Source organism: Marmota monax, unplaced genomic scaffold (genome assembly GCF_021218885.2).
Source record: "Marmota monax isolate L192 unplaced genomic scaffold, Marmota_monax_Labrador192_F-V1.1 WCK01_AAM20220418_F8-fsc00107, whole genome shotgun sequence".
NCBI lineage: Eukaryota > Metazoa > Chordata > Mammalia > Rodentia > Sciuridae > Marmota > Marmota monax.
In genome coordinates this window covers 5,146,380-5,167,269 of record NW_026693761.1, presented here as the reverse complement: position 1 = coordinate 5,167,269, position 20,890 = coordinate 5,146,380, and the positions used below count along the sequence as shown (strand labels likewise).

The 20,890-nt window shown below is 40.5% G+C and overlaps 1 long non-coding RNA gene, 1 pseudogene and 1 gene segment (V, D, J or C); 2 read left to right on the top strand and 1 right to left on the bottom strand.

Moving 5' to 3' along the window:
- Positions 1 to 20,890, top strand: part of LOC124103944 (T-cell receptor gamma chain C region C7.5-like) — a 92,583-nt gene that overhangs the window by 53,643 nt on the left and 18,050 nt on the right.
- On the bottom strand, positions 51 to 19,053 carry LOC131424803 (uncharacterized). Its single transcript, XR_009228335.1, has 3 exons — positions 18,832 to 19,053; positions 1,905 to 4,068; positions 51 to 688 (listed from the first exon to the last, which is right to left on the bottom strand). It is a non-coding gene; the product is annotated as an uncharacterized LOC131424803 (long non-coding RNA).
- On the top strand, positions 7,132 to 8,695 carry LOC124103943 (microphthalmia-associated transcription factor-like; annotated as a pseudogene).

Sequence of the window (20,890 nt, the reverse complement as noted above, 5' to 3'; positions counted from 1 at the left end):
CTCTCTCTCTCTCTCTCTCTCTCTTTCTCTCTCTCTCTCTCTCTCTCTCTCTCTCTCTCTTCCTTCTGATCATCATGTGAGCCACTTCCCTCCACCACACTCTTCTACCATGATGTTCTGCCTTACCTTGAGCCCCAAGGAATGAAACCAGCTGTCTACCAACAGAGACCTCTGACCATGAGCCCCAAACAAACTTTTCTCCTCTAAAATTGTTCTGGTCAGTCTGTTAATCACAGCACTGAAAAAGCTAACTGAAACAGAGCTAAATGTGTCCCAAGGACCCTCCTGTTCCAAAACTTGTGAACCTGTGAATGACAGCATTGGGGAGAATGTGTGGTTGCTCAAATATGAATGCAGCTGAGGGGTCATAATAAGAAGGTTCTCATTCAGGCCCCTTGTGAATATGACATTGTGAGGTCCCAGCAGGCACAGTGGTATTTGGCTTGCTAGCAGCATTATTGATTATCAATTAAAATAGATCATTTTCTCTTTTAATTGTCTCCATGCAGGGGTTGGGCTTATCTTAATTATAAGTTTTAGCTGAGCCATAAAGGATCTGCTTCAGGGGCTCTCCTTCTGTCAGTTAATACCAGTGCACACTGGCATTCTTGAATGGACACCAGACAGCTTGCCACTGATATGCGATGGACTTCTGGAAAAAGGTAGACATTTATTTCAGTGTCTCCATCTGAAATGCAAGGAAATTAGAAGTATTAAAATTAGAAGAATTAAAAAACAGTGGAGTCAGCACACAAAAATAGCAAAAGAACAGAAAATGGGTAAAGTCAACCTACAAATCCAAGCCAAACACAAGTAAAACCATGGGGTTGGCATTCCCAGTGACTAGTGAGAAAAGACACTACAAGGGAATGTTAAGACCTGGGATATAGTGGCAGCCCTCATACTGAAGAGAAAGAAAAGGCTTGTTTCTGAGCCAATGGAAGTCCTGAATAGTGAGATGTGCCACAGCATTATTTTATTATGTTCCTGATGTGACGGTACTATCAAATCTGGGAAGAGCTCACAGGAAACAGCTGTGTTACCATATGTGTTACCTTCTCTTGAAAGGAATTCCTTCCCTGTTGTCCTATTAGTTTAGCTTCAAAACCACTTATCCATGACCTCTTTTCCACTTCCTGTGTTTTATATATTTTCCCATATCATACAACTTGTAGATAGCTATGCCTATGCCTGTCATGAGCAAGGAAATAAAGTGTCATTATTATAGAGAAACAAGTGAAATAACCTTTCACAGTTCCAGTATTATGCACATTTTATAGACCAGCAGTTTGCCCAAAGTTTGCAGCTTGATAACTATTAACCATTAGTGTAGTTATAGACACTTTAATGTGACTATATTCAGTTATGAATGAAGCAAAATGATAGAATAAAAAGAATCTTGTTTCATGACCCTCTTTTCTTGTCCTATTCATACTTTTCAGTTTTTCAGAGTTGAAGCTGCATGTTAGCATTGTTGGGAGGACAGCACAGATATGATTTTCTCAGAGTTTCTAAGTGTTCCCTTTGAGCAGAGATAGCTCAGTGATGCGATTGACTCATCATGGGAGAGACACTGAGATTTGTTAAGGATGATGTTTAGAACTTTCAGAGACACCACTGTGCAATCCTCAGCAACCCCATGTGGTAGTTAACACTGGCCACTTAAATTGGGAAAACAGAAAGAAAGGCTTTAGTGACTTGTCTGGGCCACACTGCCAGTGAGTGACCCAGTAGGAATGCAAAACTCAGGCCTGCTCATTCAAAAGGCCTTGTGTTTTCCACTATTCATTCATTCATTCATTCACTCTGTCAAAGTCAACAAACCACCATGAGCCAGGGATAACGTTCTCCTTCTCAGGCAACTTCCCATAAATGGATAAGCAGGGATCATTTAGGACACTTACAGAGCCAGCCCAGGGCCAGAGGGTGAGGAAGACCATGCAGCTCCTAATGAGGAATCGTCACAGCCTGGCCTCTTGGGCTTCTGCTGAGACCTTGCCCAGGACATATGAGCAGGAGGAAGATATTCTGTGGATAGTGGTCAGGCCTCTCTGGAAGCTGGAAAGAATGAGGTGTGCACATGTGGGACCACCTGGGAGGGATTTTGCAAAGTGAAGGGGCAGCATTTTGACAGAGTGCATCCCAACAGGCACAGTAGTATATTCCCTCATCCTCCTGAGCTACTCGGTGTATTCTGAAGCTGAAGATCAAGTTATTCTGCTATTTCTTTGCTTCATATCTGTCCCCATTAACACCTCGCTCATGAATAAAATGTTCATTTGATGAAATATACAGAATTAGTTTTAGAGGCTGGTCTGGCTTTTGTGGGTACCAGTGCATATATGCATTATTCCTTCTGGTGTTTGTTTTCATTTGGCATTCAAGAAATGCTGTATTTCCTCTTTTCTTGATGATGTTTGCTGCAAATTGTGAGATGAGAATGTCTCCACTTGTATCTAAAGAAAATCAGAAAGAAAGAACGTTGAAAGTTTTCAAAATTGTGAAATATTTAAGCTTATTGAATATTATGTGATTTTTCTCAATTTATGCAGAGCTTGGTGTCTAGGGTTGATGTTTTCTTCCTGAAGAATTAACTCATGGTCATGCTGAGTGTCCTTTGAATGACCATGTAGCTGGAAAAGCCTCCCTTGCAGGGGCGGGCGGCGGCTGTGCTCCTCCTCCAATTGGGGTGATCTGTCTACCACACTGATGGGCCGCTGGGCCTGTTCTGCCGGTCGGATGCAGGTCTGCCTACCTTGTAGGCACGGGCGGCGGCTCTGCTCTGCCCCTACTCCAACTGGGGTGTCCTGACTACCACGCCAGCGGGCCGCTGGGCCTGTTCTGGGCGCGGGCGAAGGCTCTGCTCTGCCTCTACTCCATTTGTGGTGACGTGTCTACCACACCGGCAGGCCGCTAGGCCTGATCCGCAGGTCAGACGCAGCCTACCTTGCGGGCGCGGGCGGTGGCTCTGCTCTGCCCCTACTCCAATTGGGGTGACGTGACTACCTCGCCGGCGGGTCGCTGGGCCTGTTCTGGGTGCAGACGGCGGCTCTGCTCTGCCCCTCTGGCTTGATGACAAAGTGAGAGAGAATCGGGTGTATGTGACTCACTTTCTTTACCAGGAGACCAACTATCTGTTGCCGCTGGTATCAATGAAGTTATCTCCTCCACCGCCTTCTGATGACATCAGATCTCTGCCATGTTGGTATCCCATGCAAATGGCAGCATTTCATTTCCTTTGCCGGGTGACCAAAGCAACGGGTGAGTCCTGACCGGCCCTCACAAGCCCCGTCTCAATCCTGTTGCCACTGCCTATGAAGGCTCGGTTGGTATTTACCTCCACAGTATTCAGCAGGACCGGGACCGAGAAGCAGTTTCCCCAGGTTCTTTAGCCCTGGGCCAGAGTAGTTCCGGGAGCCGGAATTCGGCCGCTCCGGGCTCGGTGTATGTTCTGATAGGAGCAGGCTCCAAGAAGCAGTTTCTGCGGGTTCTTTAGCACTGAGCCTGAGTAATTTATCTGCGAGACACAGGCGAACAGCAGCCTGAAATTACCTGTTCTATAGCTGAATGAGCTGCGATCAGTCGAAAACAGGGATGGTGACATCAGCTCTCCAAGATGGTGGCCGCTGGCTTCCTCTTTGGTCTGACCAGTGTGGAGAACCGAATTGGACCGCTTCCTTCCCCCGTCTCAAACCCAGAATTCAGTACTGAGTACAGTAATTGCACAGCTGGCAGGAGTCCGCAGAATCCGCAGCGCTGTATCTTTGCGTTGCTATCTCGACGTTTCCCAGCGTGCGCTGCAGACTCTAGCTGCGGGGCGATTTGCTGAATAAGCAGCGTGACCCTCCGTGCGGGCAAATCGCTCGCGATTGAGCCCCCGTAGCTGATCCTCGTGCGATGGAAATCCTTCCTCTAGGTTTTGGAGCACCCCAATTTTGCTGGAAATTCCTAACAAGATAGCTTTTAGCCGTTCTAACTCGTCTTTCTCCCGCACAGTGACGCGGTACATGTTGGTGATGCACTCCCTTCGCCACCATCTTCCCGGGTCCCAGAATGATACTTCCGATGCTACGAGAAATAAATAAAAAACACAACTTATGAATGTTGATGAATAAGAAATAGAAAATAAGAATAGTTTTTAATGTCCTACAGAAATAGTCTTCATAGTAGGAACTATCCTGGCAAAGAACAATCCAGTAGACATTTATAAAATATTTGAAGAAGAGATATTTTCAATCCTACTCAAATTTTTCTAGAGAATTAACAAGAAATAACCTTCAGCCCTTTTCTAAACTTTTAGGCATTTCACCTATGATATAATGCAAAGGTGACTAAGACCCCAAAAAAGAAGGAAAATTGTAGTCAATCTTACTTTGATGCACAAGTTACAAACAACACCTTAGCAAATCAAATCCTGCAATACTAATAATTTACCCTAATAGTTTGAATTTGTTTTAATATTTGGAAATCAAACAATAAAATTTACATTGTTAACAAAATACAGAAGAAAAGTTTTATGATAACATGAAAGATATCAAACAGGAATATTTTGAAATTCAATTTTCTTTAAAGACAGAGCCTCTCAAAAACTGGGAACAGAAGTAAATGCTATTAGGGCTGGGGTTGTGGCTCAGTAGTATAGTGCTCACCAAGCATATGCGAGGCCCTGGATTTGATCCTCAGCACCACATGAAAGTAAATAAATAGAATAAGCTATTAACTTGTAGAGAGTTTCCAAAACAAAGAAATAAAATCTACAGCAAACTTCACATTTAATGGAAAACTATTTAGAATTTTATTTCATCAATCAGGGAATGCTTGCTCCTACCACTTACATTCAACAGCACACCTGGAGTTTTAGCTAGGACAATATAGAAAGAAAATGAAAGAAAAGATAAATAAACTAGAAAGGAGGAGTGAAGCCTATCATTATAGCCTACATGATGGAGAAAATGGATGTGGAAACAAAGAAGTAGCAAAATTACTTTATTAAAGTCATATATTTGTGGAATTTTAATTAAAACCTAGGATTTGAATTCAGTCTAGTGTGCTTTCAGCTTTGTCATATATTCTTTTCATAATAGAGGAAATTGTATTCCCAAAAGGTCTTTTTTTTAATCCTCAAACAACTTCTGGATGCATCCATATACACTTAGTAAATGAGAATATTCACATGCACACATGAAATTTATAAATTGTGTACATATTAGAAAGCCTATTGTTAATATATCTATTCATTTTGTTTCTGCTTTCCAAGTATCATTCAGTCTTCAAGCAGCAAAGACTACAATTCTGGGCTATAAACCAATTTCCCTTTTTCTCCAAAATAATGCTCACTGTACCAAACAGAAACATTGTCCCTGCAAATTTCTTTTGTGACACTCCATGAGTCTCTTTAATCCATTTTGGATTACTTGTGTCACAACTGCTAATGCCCAGAGACAATAGGAAAGATGGCTTAAGGGCATATCAGGAATTTGCCAGACAATGCCCATTGTAAGCTCAGGGTGTACAAGTATCAACTCCTACACAGGGATGCACAGAAAGTTGTTTTCCCAGGATGTGTTTCATCAGGCTCAGTCACCCAGGCACTCAGAAGCTGCTGTAGGCTTGGTCCCAGAAGACCCCACTAGTTTTTGAGCTGGAAGCAGACTTTGGTGTCATCCACGTGGTGGTGCTGGTTCTGCAGGAAGGCAAAATGTTGGAGTTAGAGGCCCCATGGAATCTTCCACTAAGATTTCAGAGGAAGGCCAGGGAGGTGAGGCAAAGGGCAGCAGGGTCAGAATCCCTACAGTTCTTGGTAGGGCAATGCGCAAAGCTGTGAAGGTGAATTCAAAGTTAAAATGGAGACCCTAGGAATTAAGAGATGCCAAAAATGTGGACTGTCTGATGAAGAAGACTTCTGGCTGCAGAGAAAACCAGGCCAAGAGGCAGGCCATGAGCACTGCAACTGGCCAGGCCCTTCGAGAGAACATCTCACCAATGTGCCCTAGTTGCCAGAGATGGAGCTAGGGGGAAAAAAAAAAACAGAAAACAAAAAAACATTTCCTGACTGGATTTAGGTCTTGTTTTGATCCTATTCCTTCTTTCTATTCCCCTGTTCTTGCTTATTAGAATGAGAGTGTTTACCCTCTGCCATTATATAATAGATGTTTGTAGCTTGCTTTTGATCATTACAGGAGATCAAGTCTGTTCTTAAGTCTCAGATGACATATTAGAATTAGAATTTGGGTAATCCTTGAGCTGTTAAGATTATGGGGATTCTTGGAAATGGACTAAATGCATGTTTTTCTTGTGAAAGGGACATGAGCTTCTGGGAACCTGAGGCAGAACTCAGTTTTGGGGATATGAGGTGTATCCCCCAAACTCCTGGATTGATGCAGGGATATTGAGGTGGAATGATGAGATTATGAGAGCTGTCACTGAATCGCTTCATCCTATTTTGAATCAATAACTGAGTGGTAACTGTAGGTAGGTGGGAATTTGCTCCAGGAGGTAGTTCATTGGAGGTGTGCCCTGGAAGGGTGCAACTTCCCTGGAGCTTCCTACCCTGCCCGCTCTCTGTTTCCTGGCTGCCATGAGGAGAGCAGTTTTACTCTGCCTTACTCTTTTGCCATGATGCTAGGCCTCACCTCAGGCTGAGAGCAATGGAGTTGACCAACTGTGAACTGAACCTATAAATCATGAACCTAAAGTAAACTATTCTTCTTTTAAGTTGTTCTCATTAGGTATTTTGAAAAAGCTAACTAGCAGAGAAGGCTACAGAACAATATCCTTGATAAACAAATGTGCAGAAATCTTCAACAAAATAGAGAATAAATTCCATCAACATATTAAATAATACATAATGGTTAATTGCAGTTTAGCCTGGGTATATAAAGTTTCAATATATGAAAAATAATATGATCTGTCTACTAAAAATCTGAAGAAGTAAAGCTACCTGGTCACATCAGTTGTTTCATAAATTACTTAACAAAATTCAATATCCATTCATAATAAAAACTCATGGAGGCCAACTTGGCCAGGTGGGCTGCGCAGAGCTCTGCAGGGCATGGCAGGACCAGCCACCACCTCCCTGGGCCCCCTGCTCTACCCTGGCTCAGAGCAGCGCTGGCCCGTGAAGCTGGAGCCATGCAGTGAGAATCGGGGGTCATGCTGGATTTCGAAGTCAGGGAGGAGTTTCATGAAGAGCCCAAAACCTACTAGGAACTCAAAAGTCAGCCCCTGAAGAGCAGCAGTTCTGTGGAGCATCCAGGGGCCTTGAAGCCTCTGGTAAGCTACTCCAGTATGACATCAGGCATCTTGCTAAGCCAGCAGCTCTGGCTTGTACAGATGCAGGAGCAGGAGTGCAGACAGCAGCAGCAAAAGCTGCAGTTGGCCCAGTTCCTGCAGCAGAGAGTGCCCGCGAGCCAGACACCAGCCATCAACATCAGCGCACCCACAACCCTTTGCTCTGCCACCCAGGTGCCCATGGAAGTCCTTAAGGTGCATACCCACCTCGAAAACCCCACCAAGTACCACATACAGCAAGCGCAGCGGCAGCAGGTAAAGCAGTACTTTTCTACCACTTTAGCAAACAAACATGCCAACCAAATGCTGAGCTTGCCATGTCCAAACCAGCCGGGCGACCGCGTCATGCCACCGGTGCCGGGGAGCAGCGCGCCCAACAGCCCCATGGCCCTGCTCACGCTTAACTCCAACTGTGACAAAGAGGGGTTTTATAAGTTTGAAGAGCAAAACAGGTAAAGAGCGAGTGCCCCAGCATGAATGCACACCCATGGGCTTCAAGCTGCAGATGGATGATGTCATCGATGACATCATTAGCCTGGAATCAAGTTATAATGAGGAAATCCTGGGCTTGATGGACCCCGCCTTGCAGATGGCAAACACAACACGTTACCTGTCTCTGGAAACTTGATCCACCTTTAAGGCAGCCAAGGCCTGCAACACCCCAGCCACCCACCCACTCCCGGCCTCAGGATCAGCAATTCCTGTCCTGCCAATCTCCCCAACATCAAGCGGGAGCTCACAGAGTCTGAAGCGAGAGCTCTGGCAAAGGAGAGGCAGAAGGACAATCACAACCTGATTGAACGAAGAAGATTAACATAAACGACCGCATTAAAGAACTAGGTACTTTGATTCCCAAGTCAAATGATCCCAACTTTCGCTGGAACAAGGGAACCATCTTGAAGGCATCCGTGGACTACCTCCCGGAGCTGCAGCGAGAGCAGCAGCGTGCCAAGGAGCTGGAGAGCCGGCAGAAGAAGCTGGGGCATGCCAACCCGCACCTGCTGCTCAGAATCCAGATGCAGGCCTGGGCTCACGGACTCTCCCTCATTCCATCCACCGGTCTCTGCTCCCCGGATCTGGTGAACCAGATCATCAAGCAAGAGCTGGTACTGGAGATCTGCAGTCAGAACCTCCTGCAGCACCAGGCAGACCTGGCGTGCACCAGCCTGGACCTCACAGAGGGCACCCTGGCCTTCAGCAGCAGCCTGGGGCCTGCGGCCGAGGGCGCCCAGCCTACAGCGACCCGGCTAAGATGGGGTCCAAGCTGGAAGACACCCTGATGGACGACACCCTCTCTCCTGCCGGGGTGACTGACCCACTCCTGTCCTCCGTGTCCCTGGGAGCCTCCAAGGCTAGCAGTTGGAAGAGCAGCATGAGCATGGAGGAGGCCGAGCTAGCATGTTAGATCACCTGCCCTCGTTTCCTCAGATGGCCCCTTTCCCTGACTAGGACACGCGGCATTACCCTGAAGGGGTTTTCTTGATAATCTTCCTTTAATGTGATTTTTTCCCATGCTTTATTGATAGTCCAGGATATATTTTATTTTTAGAATTTTGTGAAACGGACTTGTATATTCTATTTTGCAACTCAAAATGCCTCCAAAGTATTGTACAGTGCGTGTGCAGGATCTGTGAACTGAGCTCCCGCAGACGCCCCCTCCAAGCCCAGAGGTGCCTGTAGGGGCAGCCTCTGTCCATCCTAATTCAGGGGAAACTTGATTTGAGGTTTTCATGACTTCCTTGGCAATTAAATGTAGAATTTAATTGAAATAATGTAAAGCAACCCACCCCCCGCCGCCAAAAAAAAAAAAATACATGAAGAAAAAACGAAAGATGTGCATCCTAACCCCTCTCCCTTTTGTAAATGTACTGATTCATTGGTACTGCCTTAAACACACAGTACCTGGGAGCACCCTTCAGCCTTTGTTCTGCAAACTATTTAAGGAAATAGTGTAGTCTGCAAAAGACCAAAAAATCGAAAACAAAAGCAAAACGAAACAAAACTCACAGCAGTCATTTTCATGAGGGTTGTCAGTTAGCAAGTGTAACTGTCATCAACCAAGATCGCCAGGTGGGAGAAGGGCCTCTGGAGAGCCCCCACACACTCCTTCTCACCTTGAAGATGCAGCTTTCTTCCTTAATGAATTAATAAGCGCAACCCAGCTTTTTCATCAGATGATTTCATTTTGAAATGGAAATGAATGTCCTCTCAAAGTCCATTGTTGAGGAGCACTGAAAGTTTGTTGTACTTTTTTTCCTCTTTTTTTCCCCCTTCTTTTTGGTTTTTATTTTTTATTTTTGCTTTTGATAAGACAACCGAACTGGGCACATTTCTAATTGTCTTTACTATTTTTATTTTTAAATTATGTTTTAGTCATTTGATTTGTACAGACTCTTTGTTATCATAGTTCTTTTCGATGTTTGTATTAAGGTGTAAGAATCTGCATCTGAAGATGACAAGTTTTCAGTATTTTTACAACTCTTTGGTGGTTTTCTGCATACTTTGTACACCCAGGAAAGAAAACTTTTATGTAAGGTCTTGTGTTTAAAGAGAGCTTTGCAAATATTTTGTATATTATAGACTCACTTAAAACTGTTTTTCAACACATTTAAGATAGAGTATTAATAGATTAAAACCAAGCTTTCTAGGGAAAATAACCATAAACCTATGTATTTATTTTAGGATATAAAGTAGCAATATTCTTGGAGACTGATAACCATAGTGTTACTATGCCCTTTGTGGTCGTTTATATTGGGGTTTATTTCAGCAGCATGCTGGATTTTTTAAAAGAGAGAAATACTGTATGGGCAAGTTACTGTTACTCAATAACAATGTTTTAACAAGCAGCCATGTAAAGTTAGTTTCCGCGCATTACCTACTTGTGTAGCCCTATGCAATGACAGTAGTGTTACATCTATCCAGCCTAGATGTCTTATGCAGTGACACTCAGATGCAGCCAGGCTGCCAGGGGCCTTTCTCAGAAGCAGCCTGCAGTTGAAGAGCCCCTGGTGCAAAGCATATCCATTCAGAATGAAGTGCTATACACACAGCATCAATGGAAGAAGAGAAAAAAATAGATTATATAGCAAATACTTCTCTGACACCTGCAATTTCTAACACCGTTGAGAATATTTTCCAAAATTTAATTTTATTAAAATTCATATTAAATTATGTATGAATATTAAATACTTTGATTTCTATTAAAATTTATTTAAATTAATTTTTAAACTAATCTTAAAAAAATTCAATAAAATTTTAAATGTAAATCATAATTTTATTAAATTAATAAATAAAAACAATTAATAAAATGAATTAAATTAATGAAATAAATTAAATTTGTAATTTAATTAATGAAATAAATTAAATTATTGAAACTAATTCATAATAAATTATAATATGATTTACGTTAAATAACTTAATTTATATTAAATTTTATTTGAATCAATTTTAATAAAAATATTCTTAATGGTTTTAGAAATTACAGGTGTCAGTGAAGCATTTGCTACATAATCTGCTTTCTCAATTCTCTGATATCACCTGAATTAAGCTAGAAACTTTTGATTTATCTTTTATATTAATTTACCAAAATAAGAAAGGATTTAATTGCCCCTTTGTTAACTTTTTCATCTTTCAAAACTTTGAAATGTTTTATCTCTCTATCCCACTTTTTTATTGATCAAATGTTTTTAAAAATGTGTTTATAAGCATTACTGAAGGGCCCAGAGCAGAGTATGTAAACAGTCCAGATATTTAAAGATACATTCTTACAAATTAAAAAGGATGCATGTGATTGTACTTTGGGTCTGACAAAAGTCATCTTCCTTCTGGACTTATTTGACACCTAGAAAACAAAATGAACGTCAAATGATTTTTATACAATGATGTAAAATGGATAGGTGTCATAGTATTTGCATTAAAAGAATCTTAGAATTTATACACTAAACTTCATGTTCAGGCCATCCCACGGTAATTTTCTTTTAGTAGTTATACAGTGTTTTCTTTTATAAACTAAAAAATTCACAACTTTTTGCTACATCATATTCTGTTTTCAGCTAGCCGAAATTCTGAGGTATGTATCTTTTTCATATGGGTTTCATATGGGTTGGATGTTTCTTCTACTCTGTTAAATAAATGTATCATTTTTACCTTAATATAATTAAATTTAACAAATATAATCCTAAAAAAGGGGGTTGGAGCTATAGTTATTATTGCTGTTGATTACCTGATAGCATCAGAACAAAATATCATATGAAAAAGGGGACTACGGTAAACAAAGAAAATTTTATTTTAAAACAGTGCTACGGCAAACAAACACACAGTAAAAATGGGGAGGGGGAGACAAAATACCTGGTACTTCTATGGATCAACTTTTTTCTTTGTCCTTACAAATACACAACTTCTTTTTGTAAAGGCCACTTTATAAAAAGAACAAAATGTTTATTTCTTCTTTAAAGTGCTTACTCATCTCTGGCTTGAGAATCACTTTGAATTGCTTTCAAAGGTCCTTTAGTACAACCCTGGCGCTATTGTCCAGCGACACTGGCAATGGTGTAAAGGTGGGCATGAAGTCTGCGATGGGATTCAAAAGGAGATTCCCAGGTCCACCAGGTCCAAGTCCAGCTAGGCTAATCAGTGGCACAGCCGCAGAACTCGGTGCCAAGAATGGATTCACAGCCTCTCTTTTACCAGCTCTGAATTCTGCTGCCTCTTTCACACTTCTTGGTACATTTGCACATTCCTTTCTCCTTCCTCTGGAGTCTAGAAACTTCATGGCATGAGCAGAAAGTTTTGCTGATGGAATGGATGAATGAAATTCTGTTTCCAGAAATTTGACAAAAAGTTCTGAAAAAGAACTCTTCAGCCCAGGTTGCTCATTTGGTGTCAAAGGTGTGTTGAGGACACATTGGGATCCTCCTGCAAGCCTACTCGTCATCCACTTAGTAACACCACCATCATCTCCATTCAGCAACTGCTCCATTTCCTCCTTTTGAATGCCCAGGATGCTTCCCATTAACCTTAACACTTTGGGACGCTGATTTTTCGGTTTCTGGAAATGCCCAATGAACAGGTTTCTCATTAAGGCTTTGTCCACTTTTCCTTCTGTGCCATTTTCCGAGTTCATCAATTTCTTTTGGGCATCGTCCAATATTTCACTTGGGAGCTCACTTTGTTCAATCTGTTCTTCCTCTCGATGGAACTATTGTGTAAGTCTGGTTGCTGAATCCATCACACGGTTGGCTTCTCCCAAGCGTTCCTGTAATAACAATACCTCTCTTTCTAGATTTTCTGCCTTTTCCTTCCATTCAGTTGTATGTTGTCTTTCCTTTTCTAATTCAGTGGAATACATAGCTTTTTCTTCTTGTTGGAATGCTCTAGAACCTTTTGCAGGTTAGTGAGTGACATGGCATACTGCTTTCCTTGTTCCTGGTAGAGCGAAAGCTGCAGTGTATTTTCATCCCTCTCTTGGAAGAGGAAGCACACCTGATTCAGCAGGGACTCTACCTGCACACTGGCTTGATGACTTGCATTAGAAGAGGAAAGTAGCTTTTCCTTCAATAGTGTGAATTTCTCTCTCAGGTTCCTCTCTCTCTTCTCTGCAGCTCAAATTTCCTGGGTGTAAGAATCTTCTGATTCTAGAAGATGGCTCCTCAGGCTTTGAACCTCCTGCTTTAAGTGTAATTCTTTGTCACATAAGTGTTGAACCTCTTGCTCTAAGGTCCGGTTTGCCATTTGTTGGTGCTTTAGAGACAAGGTGACTTGGTCTCTCTCCTGCTGAAATAGGATGGTCTTCTCCTGCATGGATCCAAGTGCTTTTAAAAGCTGACTTAAGTCCCCAGCTTTGCCATGTTCTTTTTCTAGTAACAGCTGCTCAAAGGCAAGAGGTCACTCCTTCATGGACTGGCACTCATACTCTTGTTTTAGCAGGATCACAGAGAATTTCATGTTATTCTCTTGTAATGCTTGATACTCCATATTCTTTTCTTGGGATGTTTCTATCATTTTTTCATTTTCGACTTTGAGTTGAGAAATGTCCATTTCTAAAATTAATATTCTCTCTTTTAGGTTTGTTATTGCTTGCCTCAACAACTCGTTTTCATTCACTTTGTCAGTGAGCTTTTCATTTGAAGAAAGTACCTGATCACTTTTGGCTTGGATGAAGAGGTCTTTTTCCTTCAGTAAACTTTTTAACACATCTTGTTTTTCCTTGAGCTCTTTAATTTCAGAATCCATTTGTTCATGTTCTTTGTTTTCTCTCTCTGTGGCGGCAACAATTGCATCAGACAACCTGTGGTTATTTTCCTGGAGCATCCTAATGGTGGCCATTTTTTCTTGCAGTGATCGTCTCAGCTCTTGGACCTCTTCTGACTGGGAGGTACGTGATGATGCAGCCAAGAGCTGGGGTGGAATCATATCAAGTTTTCTTTAATAAATTTTTGCCTGAAGAGCTTGTATCTCCATGCCTTCCTGATGAATAGCTTGAGTGAGTTTACCAACTTGAAGTGAGTTTACCAACTGCTGATTAATCTGGTTGGTTAAAGATCTAATCTTTTCATTTACAAGTTGCATTTCAAGTTCTAGTTCTTGGATTCCTTTCACTCCTTTTTCAGTTTCTTAGTTGTGTTTTTCATTTCCGTTTTCTATATGAAGATTTTTGACTTTTGTTTTTTGAAAACTATCAGAATTGTCTGCTGGAGTGTTGTGTGTGTCTTCCTGCAACTGGGCTTTTATTTGTTAACTGGTTTTCTGCAAATTCTTAATTTCCTCATCTTTCTGCTCCATCACAGAAGGCTGCAGTTGACTACATTCCAGCTTCAAGTTTTCACGCTGTTCCATTGTTTGTTGCTTTTGCACACTGAGCTGATCTTTTTCTCTCTTCAAGAACTCTATGTCATTTTGTGCCAAAGATAATTGTTTATTTATGTCTTTTAGTTGATCCTCAAGTTGTTCGATCTTCCTGGCAGACTCTAGTTTTTCAGTGTGTTTGGCATAGCAGTGGCCTTAGCAGAAGCCACATTCTCTGTTCCCTTCCTTGCCGCAGAGACTTTTCTGAGTGGCACTTGTCATGTCCTCTCATAGGGCAGATTCTTCAAGGCCACACCTACTCAGCAGGCCAGGTGGGTGCTGTGCCACTGTGGCTAGGCCTTGGGCCTTCAGGCTCCTTAGCTTCCCTTCTTCTGGTGCTGGGTCCCCTCAGTGGGAGTCACCACCATGATGGGCCATGAGGGGTCCTGGTGCAGAACTTAGAGCATAGGGCCTTCCCACTGGCTCCACCTGCTTCCTGGACACTGTGTGTGTGTGTGTGTGTGTGTGTGTTTTGCAGGAGTTGGAGCCAGGGCCTTGTGCATACAAAGCATGTGCTCCAATAGTGAGCCACACCCAGCCCTATGTATAACTTTTCCTCTCAGCATAATGTTTAGGAGACTTAGCTGTGGTGTTCTGTGTACTAGTACTTTATGTTTTCATTATTGCTGATCATGGTCCATTGTATGATTATATAAAAATGTTTTGTTTTCTGTTGATAGATGTTTGTATTTTGTCAAACTTTTGGCTATCAGGAATAATGCTGCCAGGAAATGTTCTTGTAGAAGTCATTCATGGGCAGTGAACTAATCTCTCTTGAGCATGTGGTGTAGTCCTGAGTCCTAGAGTAGGTGTATGTTTGGTTTCATAAGGAACTAACAAAGAGCATGCATGAGAGTTCCAGTGACTGCATATCCTCAGCAACCCTTGAGAATGACCATTGAAATTCATTAACCATTTTGCTGAGCATCTGTTTGTAGTTTTAATCTGCATTTCTTGGGTCATATCCTGAGCACCCCTAGGATCTATGTTGGTTGTTAGAATGTATTTTGTGAAATGCTTGCTCAAGTGCTTTGTTCATTTTAATGTTGAAATAACTTTTGCTTATGGATTTTTAGGGTTCCTTTGTATATTCTCTATATAGATTTTGTATTAGTTGATAGCTGATGTATTTACAGCCTTAATGATATCTTTTGATAATGAGATGTTTATGATTTTAATCCGGGCTGATTTACCAATTTTCTGTTTTGGTTTAATGCATTGAGTCCTGCAATATAAGAAATCCTTACCTACCCCAATCCAATATCAGAAAAAAATTTGGTTTTGATTTTTTATATAGATGTAGACTAAATCTAAAAAACATTTGTGTGTGTGTGTGTGTGTGTGTGTGTATAGCTTGGATGAAGGACAAGAGTTTATTATTCTCCATGCTGGTGTTATTCCAACACCATTTTAAAAAATACCATCCTGCCCCATGTGATTGCAGAGGTGATCTTAGATGTAAATTAAGTAAACATACAGTAAATGCAGCCATGTACTACTGTGCAGTGGGGAATCCCCTCCTTGGGCTTGAGTACTCCCACATCCCTTCCTAAACAGGCAACCACAACCAGTTCCACATCTGGGCTTGCAGTCTCAGGCTGCCTTCTCTGAGCTCTCCTGGACTGCCCAGAAGCTTTCATGGGCCATGCCTACACTTGAGTTCACAGCTGGACCCAGGCACTGTGCTTCCAAATCTTCACTTGACTGTTTCCCAACCAATTCTATCCCTGTCTTTGGACTGAGAGGCACGGGCTTTGCCAATGTTCATCATGCCAGCATCCAGAGATGTTTGCTAAGTGCAAGGTGCAGGTAGAAAGTTACTCATGGTGTGCCATTGTTGTCACACACAATCAAGACAACCCCTGTGCAATGCACCCCTCATTGGTTCACTAATATTTCTTTAACTCACATCCTTATCTAGGCTGTTTCTGACCATGACCAATTATTAAGGGTAGACCTTTAACTTTCTTAGTTCCCTATGTTTTTAAGCATGTCGAATAAAAATAAGCATCTGGGAGAAACACACTAAATGTAGGAAGATGGGTATTTACCAAGAGAAATGGATGAAAAATGTGAATTAATTTTTTTCAAAGACCTTTGATAAAGTTTCTGCATGGATATCCTCGTGTAAGGGACAGAAGATCAGTGTGCCTTGGTAAATAATGTAGTATCTCCAGAGGAGTTGGCCTTATGAAAAAAAAAATTAGCAGATTTTAATATGATCCCTATAAAAAATAGTGACACAGTTCAGTGATGAATGAAAGAGGCAAGTAATTTGTGTTGTATTCAAATGATAGAAACATGGGAACTTAAAAATGACATTTTGAGCATTTATAATAAAAGTGAAAATGTTTATAATCCAACATAAGATAACATATAAAGTATGAATATGTGTATATTAACTCTCAAATATGGAAATTTCTGTATTGATGGAAGAAATAAAATTTTAAAAAAGCATTAAAGTTTAAAGATGGGTTTTATTTCTTAACAGGGTGAATGGGTTATTTCTTCTTTATACTTTACCCTATTACATACATCTGAAAGATATTTAGGCTATTACAGATGTAGAAACTGAGAAACAAAAATTTTGTATAATTTAGTTTACATCAGAGAGGGTTAGTAGTTAACAGGGGTGCTTATTATTATAGGTCATTAATTATGATATTTACCTAATTCTTTTAAGGACCTGATATGTTTTTGAACATAAGGCTTACTCAGAGAAGAGACCAGGAAACTACCTGTAAAGGCCATCTAAAGTAAAATATATGCAATGATCCAGACATATTATAAGTATTATGAAAATGCTTAAAAGAAAATAATGAATGCTTTTATTATCATCATTTCATAGCACATTTACTCAGATATCTTCAGTGAGCATGTGTTACTTATCCAAGCTCACATGGTTACCAGAGTTATGATTGGAGTTAAGTAATCTTTGTCCTACTCTTCTCACCTGTCACAGGGAGATCACTATAATACCACTTCTCAGGATTTGGTGACACGGAAAATGGCAGCAAAAGAATCATTTAAAACACCATTAGCCAGTCCTCAGTACATGTTAGATATGTTATTAATTGTAAAGCCTTATTGCTACAAGTAAAAATGAGCAATACTTAAAAATAACCCTCTCTTTGACAGTATATGTGAGAAAACTCCAAAATTGTTTTATCTAGTGTACCAGAGAGCCCCAGAGAGCAGTGGAGAGGTGTCTGCAGTGAGATGCCTGGGCTAGATCTTAGAGAACTCCCTGGCAGACTTGCAGGACTCAAAATATTGGGCAAATAATGGGGAAAGAGACACAGAGCCCCAGCACTTTCCAGGGATGGAATACCACACAGCCTCTGAAATCAGTGTATTATGGATTTAGCAGCAAAAGTAGAAAATGTTCACAGTACAGTATAAAGAAGTGTTTATGGAGTATATAATAACTTTTTAAAATTTATATTTGTTTTGATAGAAGGATTTTTTTTAAATGGGAATATAATTGTTCAAAATTTGAAGAATGATCAAGGAAATTTGAAAATTCCCAAGGAAATACATTACTATGCGTTCTGCCACACGGTGTTCTTAATTTTGCATGTTTTCCTTAACAAGAAACTATGGTTTTGTTGAAAAAAAATTTCAAAAAGTAATTTTATCTTGAGGCTGGGTTTGTGGCTCTGTAGTAGAGCATGCGCCTTGCACACGTGGGGCACTGAGTTAGATCCTCAGCACCACATAAAAATAAATAAAAGTATTGTGTCCATCTACAACTAAATAATATATTTAAGAAGTAATTTTATCTTGATAGATGATAACAGTAATACTAAGAATAGATAATATCATTGAAGAATCATGATGTGTTGAGTACTAATATCTGTGAATTTTATGCATTATCCTTGTATAATATGATAATGTAAGCACTTTACCACCTCTAAAAATACTTATGTAAGCACCATACTCTTATGAAAACTGAGGCCCCAGATCTTAAATATCTTATTTAATATTCTATATAGTTAAGTGATAAAGGAGGGCATTAATTGTCTCTTGTCCTAAAAAATAATGTTCATATAGATTATCTAAAGATCTGCATTATTGGTCCCAATTATTTAACCATAATAAAATAATATAAAGGCAATTATGCAAATCTCACTAAATATATATATGAATAACACCAAGCAATCACATATCTATTCATTACTATGTAGAAAAAAGTTTTGAATGAATCATTTAATGCTTTTTCCACTGCCCTTCTTCTCCAGATGGAAATGATTGTAATACCCACTTCACAGGACTGTGGAGAGAGTTAAATGAAACAACATAAGGAAACCTCTCGAGCTTTGTCTGAGAAGTAGCAAGTCCTCAGTGGCTATTAGATGCTATCATTGAGTATTAAATATAACATTAATTTGAGGCCACCCTTACACACAACAAACATTCATGAAATTCAATGGATAAGGGAGAATAGAAGCTGATTCCTAGAGATTTTTCTGTATTGAACCTTCCAGAAATTGCAGTCCAGTTTCTTCCTAGAGGTACCCAGATTAAGGTTGAAATGTGACTCTTCTGAGTGATAATCTGCTTGGAGATATCCCGATTGCTTTAAAAAGAAACAGAAATATACTCTAGTACTTGTATATATGACATATTGAATAATGTTACTGAAAGCCTCTGAGTCTCTTGGTTGTGATATTGAAAAATTAAGGTCAGGATTCTTACCTGAATTCTGACTCAAGAGAAAATCACAGGCAGACAGACATGATGACAGGATGCAGCAGCCATGTCTTCATAGGTCCAAAGCAATAGTTTACAGTGTGAAATTGCAGAGGGAAAGGGTGAGTAGGTAACAGAACCATTCCTCCCACCAAACAAGAATAACAGTGTGTGTCAGGGAGTCTTTTCACAGAGTTAATACATATATCCAATCTGCTCAGCTCATGTGGTGCAGGAAACCCCAAAACCACTCATAATAGCAGCAGATCTTGAAAAACCCAGAAAATCACCTGACCCTCCACTTTTTTGAGACACTAGAACATCCATACCCTCCTGCACTGACCTGAGGCCTCAGCTCCCAGGATTGTCACTTTCTCATCCTATCTTCCCTCTGGCCTTGTGAGTTGCCCCTTGCCACTTTAGTCTCCAGGAGAAAATTAAGTCATTCTTTTTTGTAGCTTCTTTGTGTATCATTTGTTCATGGGATTTTTTTTTTTTTTTTTTTTTTTTTTTTTTTTTGCAGTTGGACTTGGGCAATTGGAGCAACCTGAAATATCAATTTCCAGAGCAAAAGATGAGAGTGTTGACATACATTGTAAAGTGTGGTTCCAAGATAGTCTCAGATTAAGCTTATAATGGTACCAACAGAAACCAAATCAAGGTTTAGAGCATCTGTTATATGTCTGAACAACTGCTCAAAGGGATTTAGGCAGGAAGAACAAATTTGAGGCCAGTAAAAATACAAAACACTTTCATTTCAATCTTGACAATATTTTTCTTAGAGAGAGAAGATGTGTCCACTTCTTACTATGCCTATGGAGAGGGCACAATGTTATAGTTGCCAGAATAACCCTCACGAGAAACACCTCCAGGCCTCCTTCACATATGGGCAGCCACAGTGGCTGCTAAGCTGGGTACTCAGTCTGAGCCTCCTCTCCCTATTGCACTTCTAGAGTTTCCCAGGGTTTCTCCTGGATTCTACTCTTCCATTGATCCCTGCACAGTATTAACAATTATACTCTGAAAATACAGGGTGGATGGCAGACCAACAGTACAGTCATTGTTTACTTGACTGTACAGATTTCCAACAATTGAATGGTTCAAAATGAAGGCAGGAGAGAGTTAAATGCCTGGAGAGATGTGCAACTATTATATGGATATTTTCTGTGACTGTCATTTTCCCATTTTACACCTGAGCACTGGAAGTTTTCAGAGATAGGATGATCTGTCAGACATGATAATTGTATGCCTTCATTGGTATCCTGAGACAATCTGAAAAAATCTAGTGATATTTAAATCTATAAGGAAACATCAGCTATTAGGGGTCTATGAGAAATCATTGTACAAATCTTGTATATGGGGAAAGAGGAAGCAGCTCTCTCTACACTCAGGACTCCTGGCTGGGACGAAACAAGCTCAGCATATGCCCTGAAAACTTTATATGTCAGCATTCTGCAAAGAAAGCCAAAAATCCCGAATAAGAGGAATAGACAGTTAAAACGAGATAATACCTGCTTCCTGCATCTACAGAGAATGAGAAGCTAGTATTTCCCACAATCAGCAAAGGAAAAAGTAATTATTGACAATTATTTTACATCTATTCTGTTAATACAAGTTGGATGTTTGAGAACATTCAAAAAGTAGAGGGACAAAATGTTAAGTGAAAAATATGAAAACTCCACTCCTACCTTTGTTATAATCTACTTTCAAACAAGGCAGAAATTAACGTGAAAAATTCTTACATTGGACACTTTTCTCATATTGATACCTTTTATAGATTTCTTACCACATAGTATCCATGCATATAGTTTTTCTGAAATTACTGCAATGTGATCTTGCTCCATTTCTCTCTTCTAAAGATCAGGTTGTGCTATTAAGAGCAGAGATGCTGTTGAATCCCAATGAGGGAACACCAGGGGGCTCCAGGGCATGTTTGGGGGGTAGACTTAGGACCTCAGCTCCCACACCCTGTTTCTGGTGATTCCTGACCCTGGGGTCACAGTAGGATGGACCAGAACACCTAAATCTCAACAGACATTGATGAAAAAAACTTGGAAAGAAGTTT